Raw genomic sequence first — 25443 nt, 5'->3', positions numbered from 1 at the left:
TGTCAGCCTTTATGCTTTGACCCGCATCAGAAAATTCCGTTGGTCATGTCAGCCACTATGCTTTGGCCCACGTCAAAAATCTCATTGGTCATGTCAGCCTCTATGCTTTAACCCGCGTTAGAAAATTACGTCGGTCATGTCAGCCTTTATGCTTTGACCCACGTCAGAAATTTCGTCGGTCATGTCAACCTCTATGCTTTGACCCATGTCAGAAATCCCATTGGTCACGTCATCTTCTATGCTTTGACCCGCGTCAGAAAATTCCATTGGTCATGTTAGCCTCTATGCTTTGGCCCATGTCAGAAATCCTGTTGGTCATGTAAGCCTCTATGCTTTGGCCCACGTCAGAAATCCCGTTAGTCATGTCAGCCTCTATGCTTTGACCCGTGTCAGAAAATTCTATTGGTCATGTCAGCCTCTATGTTTTGGCCCACATCAAAAATCCCATTGGTCATGTCAGCCTCTATGCCTTGACCCGCGTAAGAAATTCCGTCGGCCATGTCAGCCTCTATGCTTTGACCCACACCAGAAAATTCTATTGGTCACGTCAGCCTCTATGCTTTGACCTATATTAGAAAATCCCGTTGGTCATGTCAACCTCTATGTCTTGACCTGTGTAAGAAATCCCATTTGTAAATCTCCTTTCTTTGACCAACACTAGTTTTAATTGAATAAATAGAGATGATACCAATGATAATAAAAATAAAAAATAAAAAATAAAAAAGAGAGAAGAAAGAATGAAATGAATGATAAATAATATGTAAAACTTTTAGTTTACATTGTGCTATGTCAAAAAGCAGTTACTAAAATCTTTTAAAAATGTTTTAAAAAAACTAAAAAAAGGAAAGAATGTTGTTGATGTTTTATGACGGTGCTTTGCAAGATTTTTGAACCTTTGTCTTAATAAATGATTTGTTTTGGTCCAGTTTTCCACAGTTTTATCCTAAATCCAGTTTTAGTAATTTTATCCTAGATTTAGCCTTAGCAGTGTTATCACAAAACCAGTTTTCCTTGACCCACATCAAAAAATCCCGTTGGTCATGTCACTCTCTATGCTTTGACCCATGTCAGAAAATTCCACTGGTCATGTCAACCTTTATGTTTTGACCCATGTTAGAAATTTTCACAATTTTATCACCAGATCTACTTTTCATAAATGTACCCTGATTCCGTAAGGTTTTTGATACCTAGAAGGGGTCATTTTTTCAAAATAAATAAATAATTTTTATATTATCAATTGTTTTATTGTTTTATTGTTTTCTTACGGCAAATGTACCTTGATTCCGAAGGTTTTTAATACCAAGAAAGGGTCACTTTGCCAAGAATAAAATGGCCTAAACATGATGAAACGATGCCGCATGGAAACTCCTTTTCATCCCACCTCTCTCTCCTTGTCTCGCCCTTCTTCCAGCTTTGCCCTTTGCAAAAATCTCTGCATGCTTATTTTTAGTCTTTCTTGTTTCGTAGTCTCCTACCTCACAACAAAGAGGGGCAACTGTTAGCACCCGATTTTTTCTTGGTCCGCCGCCAGAACCTCTAATTCACCCCAAACACCCGATTAGACCCTTCCGACCTCTCAGAAGCACCCAAAAAACCCAAATTTCACCCAGAGAGCCCTTAGATCCACCGTTAAACCTGCCTGATACCTATCCGATGACCCCGATCGACCCTCACACCTCACCCATTAGATCAGACACAACCATCAGACTCGGGACACCCAAAAACCCTACCCTATGAAATTTCACCCAAAACTGCCGTTATTTGCTCCCTCATCAAACGAATATTCCATTTTGACCTTCCTCATTAGCCTAAACACCCAGAGCCTAGATTACCTTGATATTGACATATCCGAACCAATCAGATCATACCTTTAGACTCCGTACACACCAAAATACCTTCCCATGAAGTTTCATTCCTAGATTCCCTCATTTGTCCCTCCATCAAACCAAGATTCCACTTTGAAACATCCCATTGGCCCAAATTCCTATAACCTCGACCCTCCGAAGACAGATCAAACCACATCATCAGATCCTAGACACCCTCAAATACCCACCTATGAAATCTTAGCCCAAAACACCGTCATTTCCCCTAGACCACACAAAGATTCCATTTCGAGCCTCTGGATTAACCAAATCTCTGGTCCTCCCAATCTGGGCCCAGTTAAGCCAATCTGACATCGCCAATAAACTCAGAATATTCAAAAACCCCGCCTCATGAAATTTCATTCAAAAAGATTCTGTTTCAGCCAATCTCGCTAACCCACACTTGCACAACCCCATTCCACGGTAAGACCCATCTCAGCCCTCCATTTTTTACCCAAAATCTCAGCCATTCATCTAAAACCCCGGTTTGACACTGGTTTGACCTGATTCGCCCATATTTACAAAAATACCCCTGAGTTCATTAAATTTACGAAATTACCCTTATGCCTTCATATTTAACCATGCCTTTCTTCCTCATTCGGGGGATTGATCTCCTTGTTCGAACGTAGAGGCAGAGCAGTGGCGCCCAACCTCTCCCTCTTTCCTCTTCTCCTTTATTCTTCTTTCTTTTTCTTTTTCTTCTTTTTTTCTTCTTCTTCTTCCTCCTCCTTTCTCTGCTTTCAGTGTTTATCAGTCACCGCCGCTGCAACTTTCGGCAGCGGCTGTTTATCCGCCCACTATTCCCCCTCTCTTTCTTCTCTCTCTTCTTTTTTCCCCTTTCTTCTTCTTTTTCTTCCTTCTTCTTCTTCTCAGATTCGAAAAAGAAATACACTATTCACTCTCTTCCCCATCTTCTCTCTCAACGGAGAACCACTGTCCGCCTTCTTCTCAGATGAAAACAGAGTAGTTGCAGCGGCAAATTTCTCCCCCTTATCCCTCTTGAATCCGGTGGAAATCCAGATCAGTCATCTCTCTCTTCATCAGACTGTCGGCGCAAGCAAGAGAGTTGCAGTAGTGGGGATACTTGTTCAGCTGGCCTCCCATTCGCACCACCCTGTTCCAGACATCATCGCAACATTCATCTCGGGCTAAATTTGCTTGAGAACCGACTGTAGTAGATCACGTTGGATTCGGGCAAAGCTCCCACTTGGAAGAAGATCGTCACCTACTTCAGTCTTTACGTCTCCCTTTTCTATTAGCTCTGTTTCTTAGGTGAACGAACCCAGATCGCCATTTGCTGAAACCTTCCCTTGTCTCGTTTTTGTTCAAGGCTCGATTGGCAGTAGCAAGACTGAAATCCCAATCAAGCGAAGATCATACCCAAACCACCTCTTCGGCTCGCCAGACTTTAGTATCGTTCTCCTTCTTTGTCTTGTGTCTCAGATCTCTAGTTCAGGCCAACATCAGGTGAAATAAGCTGAACCCGCACTATTTTCCAATTCAACTTCAATACATATTATGTTTCCCTGATTTGCTGCAATGGATTAGTCGAGGTTAAGAGGGAAAGAGCTGAAGGAGAATCAACTCCTGTAAGCTCCCGTAATCTCTTAATTTCCCCAACCCCATCATGAACATTATCGAAGCTATCTTCAAGCATGCTAAGATTAAACTAATATCTTTTGTTATTTTCTTTCTTTCTTTCTATTTTCTTTTGTTTTTATGTCTGCAGTTAGAATTTTTATTCAAGTAGTTTGGTGTTTTTATTCTTTTGTTTTGATGATTATGCTTAGATTAATAAAAATAGTATTGTCAATATTTTTGCGAAGGTTGATAATCGATGGGAGATCTTATTTTGTGTCTATGTTTTTATCTTCATTGGAATCTGAATTGAATAGGTGGTGAGTAGGTGCTTGTTTCTGATGTGCGAGTTAGTGGATTATTAGCTTTTTTTTTATTTGATTAATTGATTGTTATTATTATTTGCCCTCAGTTCCCATGTGGGCCTCACTCACCTTTGGACCCTTTCCCTCACCCATTTGAGACTTACCCGAATTTGTTGGACCAGCTAGTTCCTTGGGCTACGAAAGTCACTATTGTGTCAAAATTGTTTTGATGCTATTCTCGGAGGTTCCATCACCTCTATTTCTTAAATCGATGGGTGGCGATTCCATTTCTAGCCCAAGTGGCAAGTGAATCGGTTTTTTTCGATGTTCACAATTGTGTTGAGTCATACTGTTTTCCGGGTCATTTGAATCGTGTACTAAATGTTTGAAGATGTAAGTGATGGTAAAACTCATAAGAGCATTTTGTAAGGTATAGCTCATTACTTCATGTAATTAGCCCCCTTTTTTCTTGATATAAGTCATTACTCTATCAAGAAACACTTAAGTGAGGTTTACTGGGTAAGTTACCTTTGTTGTACCCCTGTGTGAGTAGGGGGGTGCTGCATGGATATTTCACGGGTAAAGTACCTAGCCCCCTTACGCTTTAATAGAAGGCATTACTAGTAAAATTTCGGGTAGGGGAAATATGGCACGAAGGAAAGCCTCCCATTTATTGTGCAAGATTTTGGAACATGCTAACATTGATTCGATTTGAGCATTTGTGATTGCTTTGTCATAGCATATCGTGGATCATTTATTTGAACGTGTAGTGATATGGGGTGTGTTATTGCATATGAAGTCCTTTTGGATTGTTGTAGTTTGGCTTAGTTATGACATCTCAACTCGGAGTACTAAGTGTTTGTGGTGTTCCATCTCCCTTAGGTATGCCAAGGGTTTTTTTTTCCAATGTCTGCTAGTGTGGCTAGGATTGTCGAAACTTTCCTGATCCCGCCAGGACATATCATCGCACTCGATTATGCTAAGTAGTGAAATTGATTGCCATTTCCTTGAGACTTCCAAGATCTTTGGTATTTGTCAAAAATGTCTCAACACAGTCAAGACAGCTAAGTGTCATCACGCTTGAAAAAATTAAATGTCATCGCATATGAGAGATAAATATCATCACAAAGAAGAAACTAAACTTCACCGCATAAGAAGAGTAAGATTGCATCACATGTAAAAGATAAAGCTAGTATTTGTAAGGAAACATAGCACTTCATTGTGTGTTTCTCATAATTCCATCGTGGAAGGAAACATAGCATTGCATTTCACAAAGTACGGAATAAGTTCTTCCCAAATTTTAATATTTGGTAATAATGATAGAGGGATTATATAAGTATTTGTAAGGTTCAAAAGATAATGAACTTATTTTGGATTGGTCCATAGTTTGGGCTTTGAAAGTGGCTACACTTGAAATACTTAAATGTTAGGCATTAGTGGGCTTAATAGTAGGCTCATTTACCAAGGACAACTTCTCCTTTACACTAAAATAAAATTCAGCAAATGGTGTGTCTAACCCTTGAGATCAATCTCGAAGTTATAGGATCTCCTATTTTGGTCATAATTTGGACTCCTATGAGTCCCACACCAATTCTTACTCCCTGTCTCATTTAGATATTGTAAAATTGTGGATTTATAAAATCCCATTAATTCAGTTGACCTGGCATGAATCCAAGTTAGATTGGATTGGTTCAAATCAATTATTCACAAACTATAGCCCAATTGCATCCACTAGAACATTCTAGGATAACAATTAAATGGTATAATGGATAAATGCAAAATATGAGAAAATTATAGAATGTGGGAGGTCCAAAAACATTACAAATAGGGGTCCCATACCCACATGGGGACCCATGAACCCATTTTATGGGAGAATACCCATATTCTCCCTCTTCTTTCTCACATTGAGCAGTTGATGGAAGAACACAAAGAGCATCCACCAAGGGGTAAGAACTCTAGTTGTGCCACTTCCAATTGCTTGTCAGGATCAAGAGAAGAGTGGCAGTTTGAAGCGTGAACACAATAGTGATCAGTTGCAATTTTAGTTGGATTTGGATTTACACACCAAGTAACATTTATTTCATTTGTTTTGGGTTTAAAACAAATTAATTCAAGCTCCAATTCGTTCTTGGAGGAGAAATATTTTTTCTAGTAGAAAAACTAGTTTTTAGTTTGTAATTTTTAGTTATTTGCAAACTTTAAATTTTCAAAAAGATGATGCTTGACTTGGAGAAATTAGTTATTTGCTCCAAAGCTAAGGTGAATTTGCTAACAGTCTCCTTTATTTAGAAGGCATTGTCAATTGATGCCTTTGAAAAAAAAATACAATCATCAACAAACTAAAGAAAAGGGATATTTAGGCCTTTTCTCAACACTTTAAACCCTAAGGCTGCATTTGGGAATAGTGAAAGTACAAAAATAATTAATATAAATACAAATACACTTGCTAAGATGGATGAGTGGAAAATTAGAAAGGAATATTAGCAATGAAGTTATTTGTAGGAACCTAGGAGTAGCTCCAATAGGTGATAAAAATGAGAGAGAGTAGACTATGGTTTGGTCACATGCATAAAAGACCACCAACTGCGTTACACATTAAAGAGGTTAGAAGATCTTATGGTATACTAAAAAGGACATGGGTAGTAGTAGTAAGAAATGACTTAAGCACTAAAAGTTTAACTGTGGATATGACTTTAAATAGAATGGATTGGCAGAATAGGATTCATGTAGTTGACCCCATATAGTTGGGATAAGGCAAAGATGATGATGATGATGATGATGAACACAAATACACTCTTACGAAACATCTATAAAATTGAACCAAAGTGCATATATGCATTGAACAAATAGTTGCACTCTTCCCAAATGCAACCCAAATATTAGATTTTTTCCTCTAATTATCACATAATAATTTTGTCAAACAAATTCACATCTACGCCCCCGCAAGCTCCCACAACACATCTCAACCGTGCATTGGGAACATCTTCCAATAACAATTTCGGGAGATGTTCCCAATGCACGCTGAGATGCGCTTAGTGGGGAGCCAATGTGAACTCTTGTTAGACCTCCATGCACAACACAAAAATATACAAAGGGAGGGGGTTATGGACATATTGACCTTGAATTAAATCCCATATTATTTTTGGTGATTATAGCATACTCACCAGAAAGCCTTGTGCATTAAATGTTTCATTAAGTGTTGAAGCCTTTATAAGCTCAAGAAGTTCAAAGTAAATTCAGATGGCCTTCAAAAAGTCTTGTAAGTTATGTAAATCATTGATAATCAAGCATTAATTTCATATCTGCAAGTATTCATATCAAATGGCTTGAAAGAGAAGGTAAAAGGAAGTGATGCTCGTGGGTTAACTCTAGTCTCCATCAACAAAACAACAAGAGGCTTAAGCAACTTATTCCCTTGCCCTGAGAGAGAGAGAGAGAGAGAGGAGCTAACACCTGCTAATGTTTCCCTTGCCTCAGCAATAGAACTATGGTTATGTGGGGAAAAGGACAAAACGACTATCCTCTTCATCACCTTGCTTCTTCCATATTGGACCATCTCCTCTTGGCCATCAAGATCATAATCGTGAACTCCTCTTCACTTCCCATTCATTCCCCAAGGCCCCGACCATAAATGTTAGCCTTTAACATGATGCTTGGTAGTGTGGTGTTGCATTGTCATTTCGAGTCCACCTAGGCGTCATGTAGGCATTCTAGTTCAACGGTAAAAAAAAATGCATTTGGTTGGAACGTATTTCTTGCAACGACCACGTGACATGGATCCCATGTGGACACTGAGGGGCCTTCGACAAGGTTGCCCACTATCCCCATATCGTCCGAAACTGCTATGACTTCCAATTAACAGTTTGCTTTCATGGATGTCTCGTGGAAGGATTTTTGGAATCTTAAAGAATTACCACCTCGGGTTCATTGTTTCATATGGAGATGCTTGCAACAAGCCTTACCGGTCCATGGTCAGCTTGTTGTTTTTCAACTAAAGTGAATAATTTATGTCCGTTATGCAATTCAAACACTAAGGATTTCAATCACCTATTTCTTTACTGTCCTGCAGTTCGGGCGGTTTGGTTTGGATCTTGCTTGGGATTTCATTTGGAGGGCTGTAACAATTGGACTGTTACTTCATGACTGGCATACTGGTGGTCTTAAATCCCCAATACACTATTAAATGAGTTGAGTCTCTTCAGCTAATGCTCGATAATCATGTGGTGTAAATTAGTTATGGAACAGGTTTCTTTTAAATCCCCTTTCAGTAGGTACTAGCGGCTGCCCAAGCACAAATTCTTGAATTGACACACTTAGAAGAGTATAACAGATTGCCTATCCGACCCATTGTTCGCCAACAATCCACTTCCCTTCGTTGCCATGCTCCTCCTCAACATATCATTAAAATTAAGGGTAAAATACAGAAACCTCCCCTATTAGCAAAAACCTTCTCACTATGTTTAAAAAATTTGACTAAAACCTCCCTTCCATTAATAATCATAACGGAAAACGTGTATAGTTACGAAATTACCCCTAAACGTCATTTTATCACTTCATAACTAGAGCAACATCTTAAATTTTCTATTATTTTTGACAGAGTAGAAGAATGCAAACCCAACTGTTGCAACGGAGCGGGGGGCCAAATTCTAAAGCAGAGAGGGGAGATCATCAACTGTTCATCGTCTTCCCCCCTTCGAATGAAAACAAAGGAGCAGCAGTGACTTGGTGGAAAAAACCTCTCGATCCCGGTAGTGGCATTTTCTTCTCTTCCACCTCTCCGGTCACTTCTCCGCAGCAACGACGCATTACTCCATCATTGGTTCTAACTTTAGCGCGACGTCCCTTCTCGGTGAAACCAGAGCCAAACTTGAAGGAAGGCCATTGTATATCATCCCCAACCTCCCGAACAAAGCAAGAGAAACGGCGAACGACACCCCTCCCTTGACTGGTTTTTATTTATGTTTTCTTTCTCCCTTTCTTCTCCGTTCTTCTTTTCATTTTCACATCTGATGGAGGCCCATCTCATCCCTAGGGGCGGCAGCTCCTAGGATAAGGATAAGTTAATTAAGATCCAAGAATTCAAGATAAGCAAGGGATCCAAGAATCCAGGATTAGCAAGACTCTTCCAAGATTAGCAAGATAATGCAAGACTCTTCCAAGATAGAACAAAACTCTTTCAAGATTATCAAGAAAGACTCCAAGAAGCATCAAGATTAGCAAGATAATTCGAGATCCATGCACCTAGGGAGATCGGATGGAGGAGATCAAACCAAGGAGAGTTCGATCCTATCAAATTAGATGTTTAGATCTATCCTAGTTATTATTTCCTAGTTCTTTTACAATTTCCAAATGTATTTACTGTTATTTTCCCAAAGTTATTCATCAATTCATACTTCAGATTTTCAGAATTTCTTCAAATATCTCTTCTTCCTATTTTCGCCACCTTTTCTCTCTCCTAGAGAAATCGGTGTTTTTTGCTAGGTGCTAGCAAACGCCCGGTGCTTGCATAGCCAGCCCCGGTTCTCATTGCTTCCACGCTGTGTCAGGTGGTATCAGAGCAGGGAATTCGCCCAGTCATGTCCAACCCAGATGGTAGCAGTCGCAACCCACCCTGTGACGGAGATCAGGGGTTCCTAGCTGTTTGGAGAGCAATCGAAGAGCAACGTACAGCCACACGTAACATCGAACGGCAGTTGGCAAAGGTGACTGAACAAATGCAAACCTTGTTATGGGAGGTGGTCCCACGAATCCGGGAAAATCAACAGCAGATCGCAGGAGACGACCATGACAGACCACCCGTCGCTACTGCGTCCCGATGTCCAGTTCTTGACGACGACAGTGATGATGAATTCGAATTTGGTGGTGCTCCAGTTCTTTCCAACAACGACAGAAACGGTAGAAATTGGCACAATCAAGGTAATTTCAACCCCCATAGGAATAATGATGAATTTAAACTCAATGTAGATATTTCTACTTTTAGTGGAGATCTTGGTATAGAGGGACTTCTGGATTGGATCATAGAAGTCGATAGGTTCTTTGATTACATGGAAATACCAGAGGAACGAAGGGTAAAATTAGTAGCTTTCCGATTAAAGGGAGGCGCATCTGTTTGGTGGGAACGGATGAGAGAGACCCAGATGAGAGAAGGAAGGGGTCCTGTTCGAACCTGGAGGCGCATGAAACAATTAATCAGAGGTAGATTTTTACCTCCTGACTATGAACAATATATGTTAATGAATATACATCTGAATTTTTGAGATTAGCTGAAAGAAATCAATTATTTGAAAATGATAACCAGCAGGCAGCCTGTTATCTAAGCGGTTTAAGACCGTCTATCAGAGATAAAATTGGGGTACAGATGGTTCTTAGTGTGCAGGAAGCAAGGAACCTAGCCTTGAAAGCAGAATTAATGTTCAGGACAAGGCACGCAGTGATAATTATCGCCGGTACAGCGGGAGCGACAACAGACCGGCAACTGTCGATAGGAACAAATCAGTTCCGGCAGTACAACCTTCTCACCCGGCAAGTACAAGTAACGCTGATAAGGCTACTACAGGAGGACATACTCGAGGTAATCCTTCCAACCCTCCTAAACCCAGTAACCCTTATGCAAGGCCTGCTCCTATTAAATGTTTTAAATGTAATGAGGTTGGACATAGATCCAGTGACTGTCCCAGGAGGAAGGCAGTTAATATGGTAGAAAGGGAGGAAGAAGAAGATATTGAGGAGGAAGTATATTGTGGACCTGATGGGGAGGATGAAGAGGGTCCATATGAACATGAGGAGTATACTTGTGTGGTAAGAAAATTAATGTTGTCCCAGAAAAATAAGGATACTTCTCAAAGGCACAGATTATTTCGTACCAGATGTACTGTCAAGGGAAAATTATTTAATTTAATTATTTACAGTGGTAGTCAGGAAAATATTATTTACAGGGATGTCATCCAACAATTATAGCTGATTCCTGAAAAACATCCCAACCCATACACAATTGGGTGGATCAAGGAAGGAGGCGGCGTACGAGTGGAAGAACGCTGCAAGGTACCTTTTTCAATTGGTAAGTACCATGATGAACCATATTGTGATATTGTAGATATGGATGCTTGCCATATTTTGTTAGGGAGGCCTTGGCAATTTGATATAGATGCAAGGCACATGGGTAGGAAGAATACCTACCAACTTGAAAAAGAAGGTACGCGTTATACTTTGTTACCCATAGTAGAAAAAAATATTACAAATACTCCGAAGGCACATGAGAAAAATTTCCTTACCATCACCCATCATCATGCTAAATTTGTTAAAAAATGTAAGGATACTCATGAGATACATTTGTTAGTCGTAAAAGGAGAAGATGTTAATGATGAAAATACAATCCAGCTGAAATATAGGGACTACTGGATGAATTTAATGATGTAGTTCCAGAGGAGTTACCAAATGAACTCCCTCCCATGAGAGATATACAGCACCATATTGATTTTGTCCCAGGTGCTAGTCTACCTAACCTCCCACATTACAGGATGAGTCCTAAGGAGAATGAAATCTTACAGGAAAAGGTAGAAGAATTATTGAAAAAGGGACACATTCAAATCAGCATGAGTCCTTGTGTAGTACCTGCCTTATTAACACCTAAGAAGGATGGCAGTTGGAGAATGTGTGTCGACAGCAAGGCCATTAACAAGATCACCATTGGGTACAAATTTCCCATTCCTAGGCTGGACGACATGCTGGACCAACTAAGCGGAGCTGTAGTTTTCTCAAAAATAGATCTCAGGAGTGGATATCATCAAATCAGGATCCGTCCCGGAGATGAACGGAAGATAGCCTTCAAGACTAGAGATGGCTTGTTCGAGTGGTTAGTTATGCCCTTTGGACTAACCAACGCACCCAGCACTTTCATGAGGCTGATGAACCAGGTATTGCGCCCCTTCATTGGTAAATTTGTGGTAGTCTATTTTGATGATATTTTGATATACAGTAAATCTATCACTGAGCATGTGGGACATATTAGGGAGGTCCTGAAAACATTGAGGAAAAATAAATTATATGCTAATTTGAAGAAATGCATCTTTATGAATGATAATTTATTATTCCTGGGATTTATTATAAGCAAGGATGGTGTGAAAGTAGATGAGGAAAAGGTAAAAGCCATTAGGGAGTGGCTGACCCCATCCACTGTCATAGATGTCAGGCGATTTCATGGGTTGGCAACCTTCTATAGGCGTTTTATTAAGAATTTTTGTAGTATCATGGCTCCCATTACTGAATGCTTGAAAAAGGGGAAATTTCAATGGGGAGAAGAACAAGAGCAAAGTTTTGCTCTCATAAGAGAAAAGTTATATACTGCTCCTGTTCTTGCCTTGCCAGATTTTAATAAGTTATTTGAAGTTGAATGTGACGCCAGTGGAGTTGGCATAGGGGCTGTATTGTCCCAAGAGAAAAGACCCATTGCTTTCTTTAGTGAAAAATTATGTGAAGGCAGGAGAAAGTTGTCTACTTATGACAAGGAGTTTTATGCTGTGGTTAGAGCCCTGAAAACATGGGAACACTATTTGATTGCAAAAGAATTTGTTCTCTACACTGACCATCAAGCCCTAAAATATCTTAGTGGGCAAAAGCAATTAAGAAGTGATTTACATGCCAGATGATCTGCTTTCCTAGACAAGTTCCCATATAAAATTGTGTATAAGACAGGACAGCAAAATAAAGTGGCTGATGCACTTAGCAGGCGTGTAGCTCTCATCAAGACCCTCAGCGTTGAGATTGTGGGTTTTGAGTGCCTAAAAGACTTATATGCCCAAGATGAAGACTTCCAACAGGTATGGGAGAAATGTGTGAATAAGCAGTCAGTAGAAGACTTCTTTATTTATGACGGGTTCCTTATGAAAGGGGAACAGCTGTGTATCCCTTGCACCTCCCTCCGCGAAAAGATCATCAGGGATTTGCATAGGAGTGGACTAGCATGACACTTGGGAAGGGACAAAACAATAGAACCTGTTAAGGGGCGATATTACTGACCGAAATTGAGAAGGGACGTGTCTATCATCGTAAGCAGGTGCTATGTTTGTCAGACAACTAAGGGACAAACCCAGAACACAGGCCTCTACATGCCCCTACCCGTTCCTACTGCTATATGGGAGGACTGTCCATGGATTTTGTGCTAGGCTTGCCAAAGACCCAGAGGAACATGGACTCCGTCTTCGTGGTGGTTGATAGGTTTTCAAAAATGGCCCACTTCCTCCCATGCAAGAAAACAGTAGATGCATCCGCAACAGCCAAATTATTTTTCAGGGAGATTGTTCGCTTACATGGGGTACCCAAGACCATCACTTCAGATCGTGACACACGGTTCCTCAGTCACTTTTGGATGACCCTGTGGAAGATGTTTGATTCATCACTTAATTTCAGCAGTACAGCCCATCCGCAGACAGATGGACAAACAGAAGTGGTAAACCGGACCTTAGGGAATTTAATCCGCAGCATATGCCGGGAAAGGCCAAAACAGTGGGACTTCGCCATTGCCCAGGCTGAGTTCGCCTATAACAATGCAGTGCACAGTTCTACAGGCAGATCCCCATTCTCCATCGTATACATGAACAAATCCAGTCGGTGTTTTTCGCTAGGTGCTAGCGAACACCCGGTGCTTGTATAGCCAGCCCCGGTTCTCATTGCTTCCACGCTGCGTCAACATCCCATACACCACTGTAAGTCTTTCGTTCATCATTCACACCGGCTGAGAGTAGAAGAAATGTTGGTGTGATGTGTTAGCTTCAACGTACATTCTGCTCATCAACTTTGAAAATCTCAGGCTCGGAACTCCATTTTCTTACAATAGATTCCTTTAGACCGATTCCGAATCAAAGAGGTCAAATCCTAAAACGAAACTACGGTTCCCTTGTTGCATTGTGTAAATTCAGGCCAACACTTAGACCAAAGAAGAGAGAGGGCCTACTATTGATTTGGAAGGCTGCTATTGCTGATATGTCAATGCATTGTCTCTTGCAGTTGATCTTGGTTTTTCAGTTTCTCCTCCCCCTTCCCAATAAGATCTGCAAAGCTTGAGGTCTTGAGAGAGTTAACCACCATACAAAGAAAAATAGCAGATTTGCAAGTAGAGCTCCAAGGTCGAAAGGACAACAAGAATATTGCACATCTAACGCATGTGAGTGAAATGGAAAAGAAGTGCGAATCACTGACATGGATTACTGCTATAATGAAGGATGTTATTCAGAATAAAGATTGCATCATTGCTCAACTTCAACAACCATATTCACTAGATTGCATTCCAGTGGAAGCAGAATATCATAAACAATTTCCAGAACCGTTGCTTAAGGCTGCAAGTGATTATGGGGCCTTGACAGCATCTGTCGAAGATTTTTAGTGGAGCCAAAACTTTAGGGAGACGCCATCTATATGGGGGGAAATGCTTCGACCAATTCCTATTGCTCTAGCATCATGTACCCGATTCTTTGAAGCCATGTTTGCTATGAGGGAAACATTTGCAACACTTCAAAATTTGCAAGTGGGTAATTCTTCTTCCCTATTGCCTTCTACACCCACCAAGGATCTTTCTCAAGGAGTTGGTAATCTTTCTCAAGGTTTAATGATTTTGCAATATGCCATTTTGCTATACCAAAACTCAATGATGGGGATGACTGGTGTGTCCGGAAGTGCATCGTTAAACACTTCTGAATAGCAGTTTAAACATTTATAATTTTATTTCGATTCTTAAACAACTACTAACGCAGTAAAGTGATGAGAACGGGTCATATACATAGGAAAGTAGGGGGAAAATAATTATGTACTTGGATCCGGAAGAGAGAACACAAAGGGAAATTGCAGAAATATAAAATTAATTAATTAAAAAAATGGAATTCATTAAAACCAAATTCGAATAGTACTGGAAATAACAAGTGCATAAAAATAAATAAATAACAGAAACAAATAAATAAAATGAACGAAATAAAAATGTCTGAGAATCCGATTAGAGGTAGCAATCTCCGAATCTCTTCTTCGACCCTCCAACTTCTCGAGCTAGGCCTTCCATCTTACCTGGCTGAAGTTTAGATCTGTAGAAAAGAAATAAAGTACAAATTAAATCTAATAAAAGTAAAATTTGTAGGAAGGAAAAATGAATTGGAAATCAAAGAACAGAAAGTAATTCTAAAACTAAAGAAAAAATGATTGGGATCCGATTCCAGAGGTGGTAGTAGTGGTATTGGTGAACTACAAATAGGAACCCCTCCTCTTGCCTGGGTGTCCTCTTCTTCCTCTACCCTTGAACATCTCAAGATCAGCCTTCCATCTTACTGGGGGGAATTGACCAACCCCTTCTACAGGGCCCCTGGGACCCTTTTTTATAGAGAATGGTGGACACAACTGAAAATAGGGAGAAAGATGGGGGCGGCAGCTAGGATTTAGCAAAGTTAGGGATGCCCTAGGGTTTCTAATGGATGACTAAGATGGTTTTGGGGTTTGCTAATGAGAGGGGAGCATGGTAATATAGTAGGATGGGCGCCAACTGGGTTTAGTAGATAGGAGGCGCCCTCCTGTTCTCAATTCTTTACAAAAACACCCACTCTCTCAGTTGAACTTCACACCAACTTTCCAAAAACTGCATTTCAGCCATGAAAACTTCATCGTTTTCTACATAATTTGCATAGAGACCCTTAGAGGTCACATAGTTGATTTTAACTGAGAAAAGGATGCACTTTGACTACTCTAAGTCCGAAAATGCCCCTGAATTGATACCCTTAAGGTATCAAAATGCAAGGTTATCACACCCCCAACTTAACCATTGCTAGTCCCTTAGCAATGAAGCCTTAAAATTATACTAAGTATATAGATCTTTCCCATCTCAAGATCATCCCTAACAGAACTAATCAAGCATCTTGATTCTAGCATTCTCAATCTCTGTATAGATTGGTATTGGGATTTAGGGGTAAAACTATCTTATTTTGAATATAAAACATGGCTTAAAAATCTTATTTACCCTTCCATATGCTGAATGTCTTGATAAAATGAGATTGATTCTAAAATCAAATAGGTATTCTTCTTATTATTTCTGATAGTGGATTTCTTCCACTGAACTTATTATTTTTGTTACCTTTCACTGTTTTATGCGAATCCTAACACTTGCCTTAGGTGAAAAGACTCGGTTACTAAGTGTTAGGTAAGTGTCTTTGGGATTCCCTTTTTTGTTTGACACGAATCTCGACACTTGACTTAGGTGAAGAGACTTGGTTACTAAGTCTAGGGTATCCATTGACATTTTATCCCCTCTTCTTTTTTTTCTTTTTTTTTCCAACACTATTCAGGGTAGTCCACTATCTCTTAACAATTTGAAGAATTTTGTCTAATTTTTCAGTCTTTCTCTTCCTATGCAAGGGCAAACTTGGAAGTATTTTTCCAACACTGTTCAGGGTAGTCCACTGTCTCTTAACAATTTGAAGAATTTTGTCTAATTTTTCAGTCTTTCTCTTCCTATCTTCGCAAGGGCAAACTTGGAAGTATTTTTCAATTTCCAAACGGTTACGACAATATTCAAACAAGACCAATTTTGACTCCTATCACTTGCTATTAATTTCTACAGAATTCAATATTCTTTTATCAGTTTCCTTAACTTTTTCTGTTTAGGAATCTCTTTTAATGGAAAATTTTAAAAATTTTAGTGAAATTTTAATTCTCCATCTTTAAAGGCTTAGTTTCACAATTTTTTTTTAATTTTTTTCTCTCTCTTTCCTCACCCCCCAACTTAAATGTCATTGTCCCTAATGGCATGACTAGAATAATGCAAAGAAGATTTGGGCCAAAGGGAACAACGAGTAGGGTTTTTCTGAGGGGTTCAAGGTATGCCACCTGATCTTGAATCAAGAAAATTAAAAAAAAAAACTTTAATCTTAAAATTAACTAAAAAAAATTATGTTGGATTGCCTCCCAACCAATGCTAAGTTTAACGTATTCTACTAGACACATTTACTCACTTCCCTCTGGATCACTTAAACCTATCTTCTCAACCTTTCTGCTCTCAGAGACTCCTTCTACATATGGTTTAAGTCTTTGACCATTGACTTTGAATGTGCTTCCATTGTTTGGATCAACGATTTTAATTGCACCATATAGAAACACTTTTTCCACAATAAACGACCTATCCCATCGAGATCTTAATTTACTAGGGAACAAACACAGCCTAGAATTAAAAAGCCAAACTTTTTGATTTGGTTCAAAAGTTTTTCTTGAAATGTACTTATCATGGAAAGCTTTTGTTTTGGATTTATAAATACGCGAGCTTTCGTAAGCCTCATTGCGCAATTCGTCTAGTTCACTTAATTGCAGGGCTCAGTGGGATCCCGCTTGGCCTAGGTCTAGATTGAACTTCTTGATGGCCCAATAAGCCCGTTGTTCTAATTCGATGGGAAGGTGACATGCTTTACCAAAAACCAGCCTATAAGGAGACATTCCAATGAGAGTTTTGTATGCAGTCCGATAAGCCCAAAGTGCGTCATTTAGTCTGTCGGACCAATCTTTTCGGTCGGGCCTAATGGACTTTTGCAGAATACTTTTAATTTCTCTATCAGACACTTCCACTTGACTATTTGTTTGGGGATGGTAGAGGGTGGCTATCTTGTGGGTGATTCCATACTTGCGGAGCAAAGCACGGAATTGTACGTTAGTAAAGTGCGACCTCCCATCACTGATGATTGCTTGCGGACACCCAAACCTACAGAAAATGTTTTTTTGAACAAATTTTATTACAACTTTGTGATTATTGGTCTGGGTTGCTACTGCCACAATCCATTTTGACACATAATCAATGACCACAAGGATGTATTCGTGATCAGATGATGGCAGAAGTGGTCCCATGAAATCAATACCCCAAACATAAAAATTTCTATAGCTAGAATAGGGTTAACTGGCATCATGTCTCTTCGGGACATATTCCCGATAGATTGACATCTCAGGCAATTTTGGCTAAAGACATGGGCATCCTTAAATAAACTCGGCCAGTAAAACCCACTCTGTAGAACTTTGGCAGCAGTTTTCTTTCTTGAAAAGTGCCCCCCACAAGCTAGAGTATGACAAAAGTTAAGAATGCTTTGGTGTTCAGACTCGAGGACAGATCGTCAGATCACTTGATCCGAATAGATATGAAATAGCTCGGGGTCTTCCCAGAAGTAGTATTTGAGTTGGGAAAAGAATCTGTCTTTCTTATTCTTAGACTACCCCTTGGGAATTTTACCTACTGCTAAGTAATTAACAATATGGGCGTACCACGGGAGAGCATAATGAGAGACAGCTAAAAGGTGCTCATTTGGGAAGGAATAGTCATGGATGCGCTCGCTCTTTTCATTCAGGACAGATGATTAGCTACTACATTTTCATAACCCTTTTTATCCCGAATCTCAAGGTCAAATTCTTACAACAGAAGGATCAATCTAATGAGCCTAGGTTTGGCCTCTTTCTTAGACAACAAATGTCTTAGGGCCGAGTGATCAGAGTAGACAACCACTTTGGTGCCTAATAAGTATGGGCAAAAATTTTCCAAAGCAAATACTACAACTAACAATTCTTTCTCTGTGTTGGTATAATTCAATTGGGCTTCCAAGATGGTATGATTTGCATAGTAGATCACCACAGGACGTTTATCCACCCTTTGTCACAAAACAAATCCAATGGCGTGGTCAGAGGCATCACACATGATTTCAAAGGGCAAAGACCAGTCGGGAGGTTGCAGAATTGGAGCCTTGGTCAATGCCCCTTTCAAGTACTCAAAGACCTTAAGACATGCGTCATCAAAGCTGAATGAGATATCTTTTGCTAGAAGGTTGCACAATGGTCTGGAAATTTGGGAGAAGTCCTTAATAAATTGTCAGTAGAAGCCAACATGTCCAAGAAAAGGAACGGATTTTCTTGAAAGAAGTGAGAGGTGGAAGTTTAGAGATTATGTCAATTTTTGCTTTATCCACCTCAATACCCCGTTCAGAAACTATGTGGCCTAAATTAATGCCTTCTTTGACCATAAAATGACTCTTCTCTCAATTGAGAATCAAGTTTGTCTCGATACATTGTTGAAAAACTTTTCATAAGTGTTCGAGACATGATTTGAAGGAATCCTCAAAGACTGAGAAATCGTCCATAAATATTTCTAGGAAATCACCCACCATTTCTGAAAAAATTGCCGTCATACACCTCTGAAAGGTTTCTAGTGCATTACATAATCCAAATAGCATCCGTCGAAAGGTGAATGTTCCATTAGGGCAGGTAAAAGTTGTTTTCTCTTGGTCTTCGGGGTAAATAGACACTTGGTTGTACCCAGAATACCCATCTAAGAAGTAGAAATAATTTTGCCCGGCGAGTTTTTCTAAAATTTGGTCAATTAAGGGCAAAGGGAAGTGGTCTTTTTTTGTGATTGTGTTGAGTTTCCTAAAGTTGATGCACACTTGCCTCCCCATTGATCTTGTCCAGTTGTTGGGACACATGGTTCCAATCTACTTGTGCCTTAGGTTGGAAGTAGTTTCTCATTCCACACACTCTGGCCATTGTAAAATTATTATAATTTTTATTTGTTTTCTCTTCTTTTTGAAATTTGAAATTTAAATTCAATTTTGAATTTTTAAATTAAAAAAATTGTAAGCAAATCAACCACATGACCTAGGGCCGACCTAGGGTTTCTTAAGCTAGTGGTCCAACCAATGTGAATCCTTTTAGGTTCACTTGGAATTACACCACTTCCTTTGGTTAGCCAAGGTAAGAGGTGGGGATGTGGGAGGCTCCCCTTGCTCTCGCAAGGATCTAATTAAGTAACAACAAAACCCGCTTAGGCTTAGCCATTTAACCTCTTTCCTTAGACACCAACCGCCGGTTTTGGAAAATAATTTCAAGTTCTCCTAAAATTCAACACACCTTTGAACCAAATGTGAGGCTTCCCTGAAGGATCTTTCTATCCAAATTTTAAATTAGGGTTAGGGTGAACCACACGTGAATGGTGGTGATTTTTGGGCCAAGGAAGGGTGAAAAAATCCCCACCTTATCTTATTTAGGTTGGATGCCCTTAAATGAATTAATGGAAAGACAAAATAAATACAACAAAATGAAACTAACTACAATGCATGAACAATTATTTCTAAGATGCAATTCAACAATTAAACCTAAAAGAATAAAGCAAACAACTAAGCAAAAGGAACAATTAAAATAATAAAAAGAGCACCTAACACATTCACAACTAACAATAATAATTTCAGCAAATAAATAAACCTATATGATGCATGCTTTAAAATATCAAACCCTAAATAGTGGAATGAAAATAAAAGAGAAATATTCATTTTTTATATATTTTTTAATTCAAATTCAGATTTTGAAATTTAAATTCCTAAAATTTAAATTTGAATATATTTTTTTTATTTTTAACTTTTTTTTCTTTTCAATTTTTTGTTTAAATTCAAAAATTTTAAATTTAAATTTCAAAATTTGAAATTCAAAATCAGATTCGAATTAAAATTTAAATTTAAATTTATATTTGAAATTTAAACTCAAATTCAAAAAATTCAACAATTTCCTATTTAACAATTAATTATTGAATTAAAAAAGAAAAGAAATTAAATAAAGTATCAAATAATGATTGCAAATAGAAAATAAAACGACAATTAAATGTGCTAAACAGAATTAACAACTACCAAAAATAAATTCTAACAAATTAATTGCTAATCTAAAAATTAAACTGAAAATAAAATGATCAAAAAGAAAATTATGCAAGAAATAGGTAAAATAAAAGAAAAAAATACAAATCTAAAAAAATTAAACCGAAAATAAAATAAAAAAAGAACAAAATATACTGAATTTTTTTTTATATTTTTTTTCATTTTTTTATTAAAAGAAAAACACAAATCTAAAAGCGAAATTTAAAATAAGCGAAATTTTTTTATTTCTTTCTTTTGTTTTTTATTGTTTGTTTTATCTGAAATAAACGAAAAAAAAATGAATCTAAAATTTAAACCAAAAATAAAATAAAATAAAGAAATGAAAATTATGCTACAAGAAATAAAATAAAACAAACGATTTTTTTTTGTTTTTTTGTTTATTGTAAATCTAAAATAAAAGAAAAACGCAAACCTAATAAAAGCAAAAAAAATCAAACAATAAATTAAAATAAAGAACGAAGAATAGATCTAGAAACAAAAGGGAAGCAAAATAATACTAAAAAAAATCAGATCTAGAAAAAAAAAGAAATTAGTAAAAAATTCAAAAATAACTATTCTATCAAAAAAAAGAGTTTGAAAATAAAAATAAGAAAATTAAAAATAAAATGGAATGACTAAACCTAAAACGCAATCCAATTTCTCTTCTCTTCTTTTCCGTCCTGTAGTCCCGCAACGCTCTGGTACCCCACCTTTCATTATTCCGTCCTGTAGAATCAAAGAGAAACAATAACTAAATTGAGGTAATGGATCAAGTAATAAAATGAAAATAAAATAACAATGAAATAGATCCAAATAAAGCAAATAAAAAATTTTCTCCATGCTTCCCCGACAATGGCGCCAAAAACTTGGTGTGTCCGGAAGCGCATCATTAAACACTTCAGAACACCAGTTTAAACATTTATAATTTGATTCTGATTCTCAAACAACTACTAACGCAGTAAAGTGATGAGAACGGGTCGTATTCACAGGGAAGCAAGGGAAAAATAATTATGTACTTAAATCCGGGAGAGAGAACACAAAGTGGAGTTGTAAAAAATATAAAATTAATTAATTAAAAAAATGGAATTCATTAATACCAAATTCAAACAGTATTGAGAATTACAAGTACATAAAAATAAATAAATAACATAAACAAATAAATAAAAGGAACGAAATAAAAATGTCTAAGAATCTGATTAGAGGTAGCAATCTCTGGATCTCTCCTTCGACCCTCCAACTTCTTGAGCTAGGTCTTCCATCTTACCTGGCCAAATTTCAGATCTGCAAAAAAGAAATAAAGTACAAATTAAATCTAATAAAAGTAAAATTTGTAGGAAGGAAAAATGAACTGGAAATTAAAGAACAAAAAGTAATTCTAAAACTGAAGAAAAAATGGTTGGGATCCGATTCCAGAGGTGGCAATAGTGGTGTTGGCGAACTGCAAATAGGAACCCCTCCTCTTGCTTGGGTGTCCTCCTCTTCCTCTACCCTTGAACTTCTCAAGATCAGCCTTCCATATTACTTGGGGGAATTGACCAATCCCTTCTACAGGGCCCCTGGAACCCTTTTTATAGAGAATGGTGGACACAACTGGAAATAGGGAGAAAGATGGGGGTGGCAACTAGGATTTAGCAAAGTTAGGGATGCCCTAGGGTTTCTAATGGATGGTTAAGATGGTTTTGGGGTGATCCTATGGCTAAAAATGGAAGGAGATGGCACCTAATATTTTGTAGGACTGAGATTTGGGCGCCTAGAAATGGAGGGTGTAGATTAGAACATCTAGGGTTGAAGGGTTAAGATTAAAAGAATATGTGGTGCTCTACATTGAATGGTTGGGATATAGGATGGGGAGACTGGCTGAGATTTAATGGTGAGGATTAGTAGAATAGGTGGCATCCTAGGGTTTAGAAGCTACAAAGGAGAGCCCTAAAATGGATGGTGGAGATTAGAAGTAGTGAATGATGGAGATTTCACATCTGGGGTGGCTAGTGTTAGCTAAGGAGGAAAAGATTAGATTAAAAAGGCTCCCTAGGATTTGCTAATGAGAGGGGAGCATGGTAATACAGTAGGATGGGCGTCAATTGGGTTTAGCAAATAGGAGGCGCCTTCCTTTTCTCAGATCTTTACAAAAACACCCATCTTTCAGCTGGACTTCACACCAGCTTCCCAAAAACTGCATTTCAGCCATGAAAACTTCCCTATTTTTTACATAATTTGCACATAGACCCTTAGAGTTCACATAATTGATTTTAATTGGGAAAACATTGCACTTTGACTATTCTAATGCCGAAAATGCCCCTGAATTGATGCCCTTAAGGCATTAAAATGAAGGGTTATCAATGACAATCGAGTTCTGGGTTGATGGCAGCTTCACAAGTATGATTCAGTCGTCTGCTCTGTGGAAATGAGGTAGCAGAGGAGATAGGGAAAGGAAAGGAAGTAGACACTGAAGCCGAATCCCTTGCTTAGAGGTGTTCAATTGATAATAGTTGTAGAAGACAAGGGAGGAGTCGAATAAAAAGAAAATAGAAGACGAGGGGGAAGGAATAAAGAGAACAAAGTGAAAGGGGACGACGACTATGTCATCTCTGGCGGTGTTCTCTATTCAGGTCTGATACGGCAGGGCGGGGCGACGTCCTCTGTTTAGGTCTTCATCATTCGTTGAAGATAATGAACAATAAACCTTCTAGTATTCGCTTTTTCCCTCTTCGTTTCTTGATCTCTAATCTTTGTCTTTCTTCGAGCTATCGCCATTGGGTTCCTTAGTGGAGAGAGAGTTTCAGGAAGGCTGAGTTGTAGCTTAGGAACTTCACCGCTGATCAAGACTAGTTTAGATAAAGGGATTTAATTTGTAAAAGGGTAAAATAGGTATTTAAAAAGATCTTATCATTAGTTTAATGTTGTATTTTACCCAAAAATACATTAGTTTAGATCAGGGGAGGATTTTGTATTTTACCCAAAAATTAATGTTGATGGGGCAGTTGGGACTTGGAATTTTGGAATTGGTATCATCATGCAAGACCATCATGGCTCTCTTATTTTTTCACACTCTATTTGTCTTACACTTGCTAAATCTGAGATTATGGAGGCCAAAGCATTTAGAGCAGGTTTACAGATGGCAAAAGACTTGTGTCTTTCTCACATTATCATTGAAGAAAACACACAAAAGATTGTACTTTCCTTGTCGAACCCTCTCGTTGAGGCTCCTTGGTGGTTGCATACCATCATCGCAGATTGCAAGGAACTTTTGTGCTCATTTACTTCATCCCTTGTCTCCTTTTATCCCACGTATAGGTAATTGTGTGGCCCATACTTTAGCCAAAATGGAGTGTAATATCTCTAGATCTTTGACTTGGTCTAGACCTTCTGAATTTCTCAAGCCTGTACTTATGAATGACTTGTTGCAATGAATTAGCCTACCGGCTTTTCTCTCAAAAAAAATTCTATTATAGAGTATATTTAGAAAAATTGAAATAATTCAGATCATAGACCTGTACTTAGGGGGCGTTTGATTGCACTTTTCAGATGTCTAAATCTGAAAACATTGCTTTTCAGGCTTCACACTTGTTTGGTTTCTCCTCTTAAACTTGATCTGAATCTTATTTTCAGACCTGAAAACTATAGAGATTGGGCCGGCTCTTAATGCGCTCAGATGCGTTTCAGAGCTGGTGCATAGTCGAAGCTGCCCTTGCAATATTTTGGAAATGACGTGCACTATCCCTAATAACCCCAAACCCAAAAAACAAAGTCATTTTCATGTTTTCTCAGGAAGGAAGCACCGCTGGTGAATCCAAGCTCCAGGTAGTCATTCTTCTTCTTCTTCTTCTTCTTCAAACGAAGATGTCTTCTTCTTTATTTTGTTGTTTATGTGTTTAAATAATTTTGCTTTGGTGATAATAATCTGATTCGTTTGATTTGTTTTTGTTTGATTTATTTATGTTTTTCTGGAAGATGAACTATTGTTTTTTTTTTTTTTTTGCTTTGGTGGTGTTGGGAAGATTGCTTTGTTGAACGAAGGATTATTGAGGGTTTTTTTCCTCTTTGCTTTGGTGGTTTTTTCCTCTTCTACATGTGAAGTGGACAAATGAATGACCCCAAAGTCTTGGATAGGGTATCTTCTATCCTAAATGTGTTTGACAATAGGCCGAAGAGAAGAGTACAAAAGATGTGTTATAGCTCATCCTCTGAACCCCTAGTTCCTCCACTGATGGATGCGTTACAACCTCCAACAAGTCTTGGATTTCCAGTGTTTCAAGTTCATTAACTTTTGGCAGTAGTGTCAAACTATTGCTTATCTGATGGCCGGAGGAGTTCCCTTGGTCAATCATTTCTACCTTTGGTAGAGTGGAACAATATGGCAGTGATTGGTAGAGTGGAAGGACTCCCTCTGTTTTGAGAACTTGTATATGATCTATATAGCTCATATTGATCATCTTTTTACTGTATAGCATATATTGCTTGTCCCCTTCTCTCTTGAGGGTTTCTTTTTTTTTTTTTTTTTTTTTTTTGTATCTAGCAGGAGCTTCTCTCATTGGCTGAAGTTTTTCTGATGCAATTTGCTTTTGGATTTGAAATCTTTGTAATATAACCGGGGGTAGTAATGGTTGTCTTTTAAGTCTTTCAATGTGACAAGTTTTCGAGGTTTATTTGAATTACATTCTAAATATATTAATTCGTTTAGCATTTGCATTTTGGATCCACCTAAGTAGTGGAAGAAGATGCAACCGAATCGTTATTTAATTGTTAAATATCTTATTTTTATAAATTAAACATGGAATTTATTCATATTTTTAATCATATTTATATTTTATATTAGTGATTAATTATTTTTATTAATTTTTCTTGTGTTATTTGTAATGATTAAATTTTTTAATAATTATTTATTTTATTATTTTTATTCATGTTGGATCAGTATTATTAATATTAAATAATTAATTATTTAGTTTTTATTAAAATTTAATCATATTAATATTTTTCGTTGGAGATTAATTATTTTTATTGTGTTATTTATAATTATTATTTAAT

The 25443-nt window shown here is 38.0% G+C and overlaps 1 pseudogene; it reads left to right on the top strand.

The window, feature by feature from the left end:
• Positions 1-9459: 9459 nt before the first annotated feature.
• LOC104610665 (AUGMIN subunit 2 pseudogene) lies at positions 9460-14438 on the top strand (annotated as a pseudogene).
• The last annotated feature ends 11005 nt before the right edge of the window (positions 14439-25443 follow it).

The sequence above is a fragment of the Nelumbo nucifera genome, chromosome 6, assembly GCF_055504915.1.
Source record: "Nelumbo nucifera cultivar China Antique chromosome 6, China Antique-T2T, whole genome shotgun sequence".
Taxonomy (NCBI): domain Eukaryota; kingdom Viridiplantae; phylum Streptophyta; class Magnoliopsida; order Proteales; family Nelumbonaceae; genus Nelumbo; species Nelumbo nucifera.
Note: the sequence above shows the minus strand (reverse complement) of the source record. Positions and strands in the feature narration are given on the sequence as shown.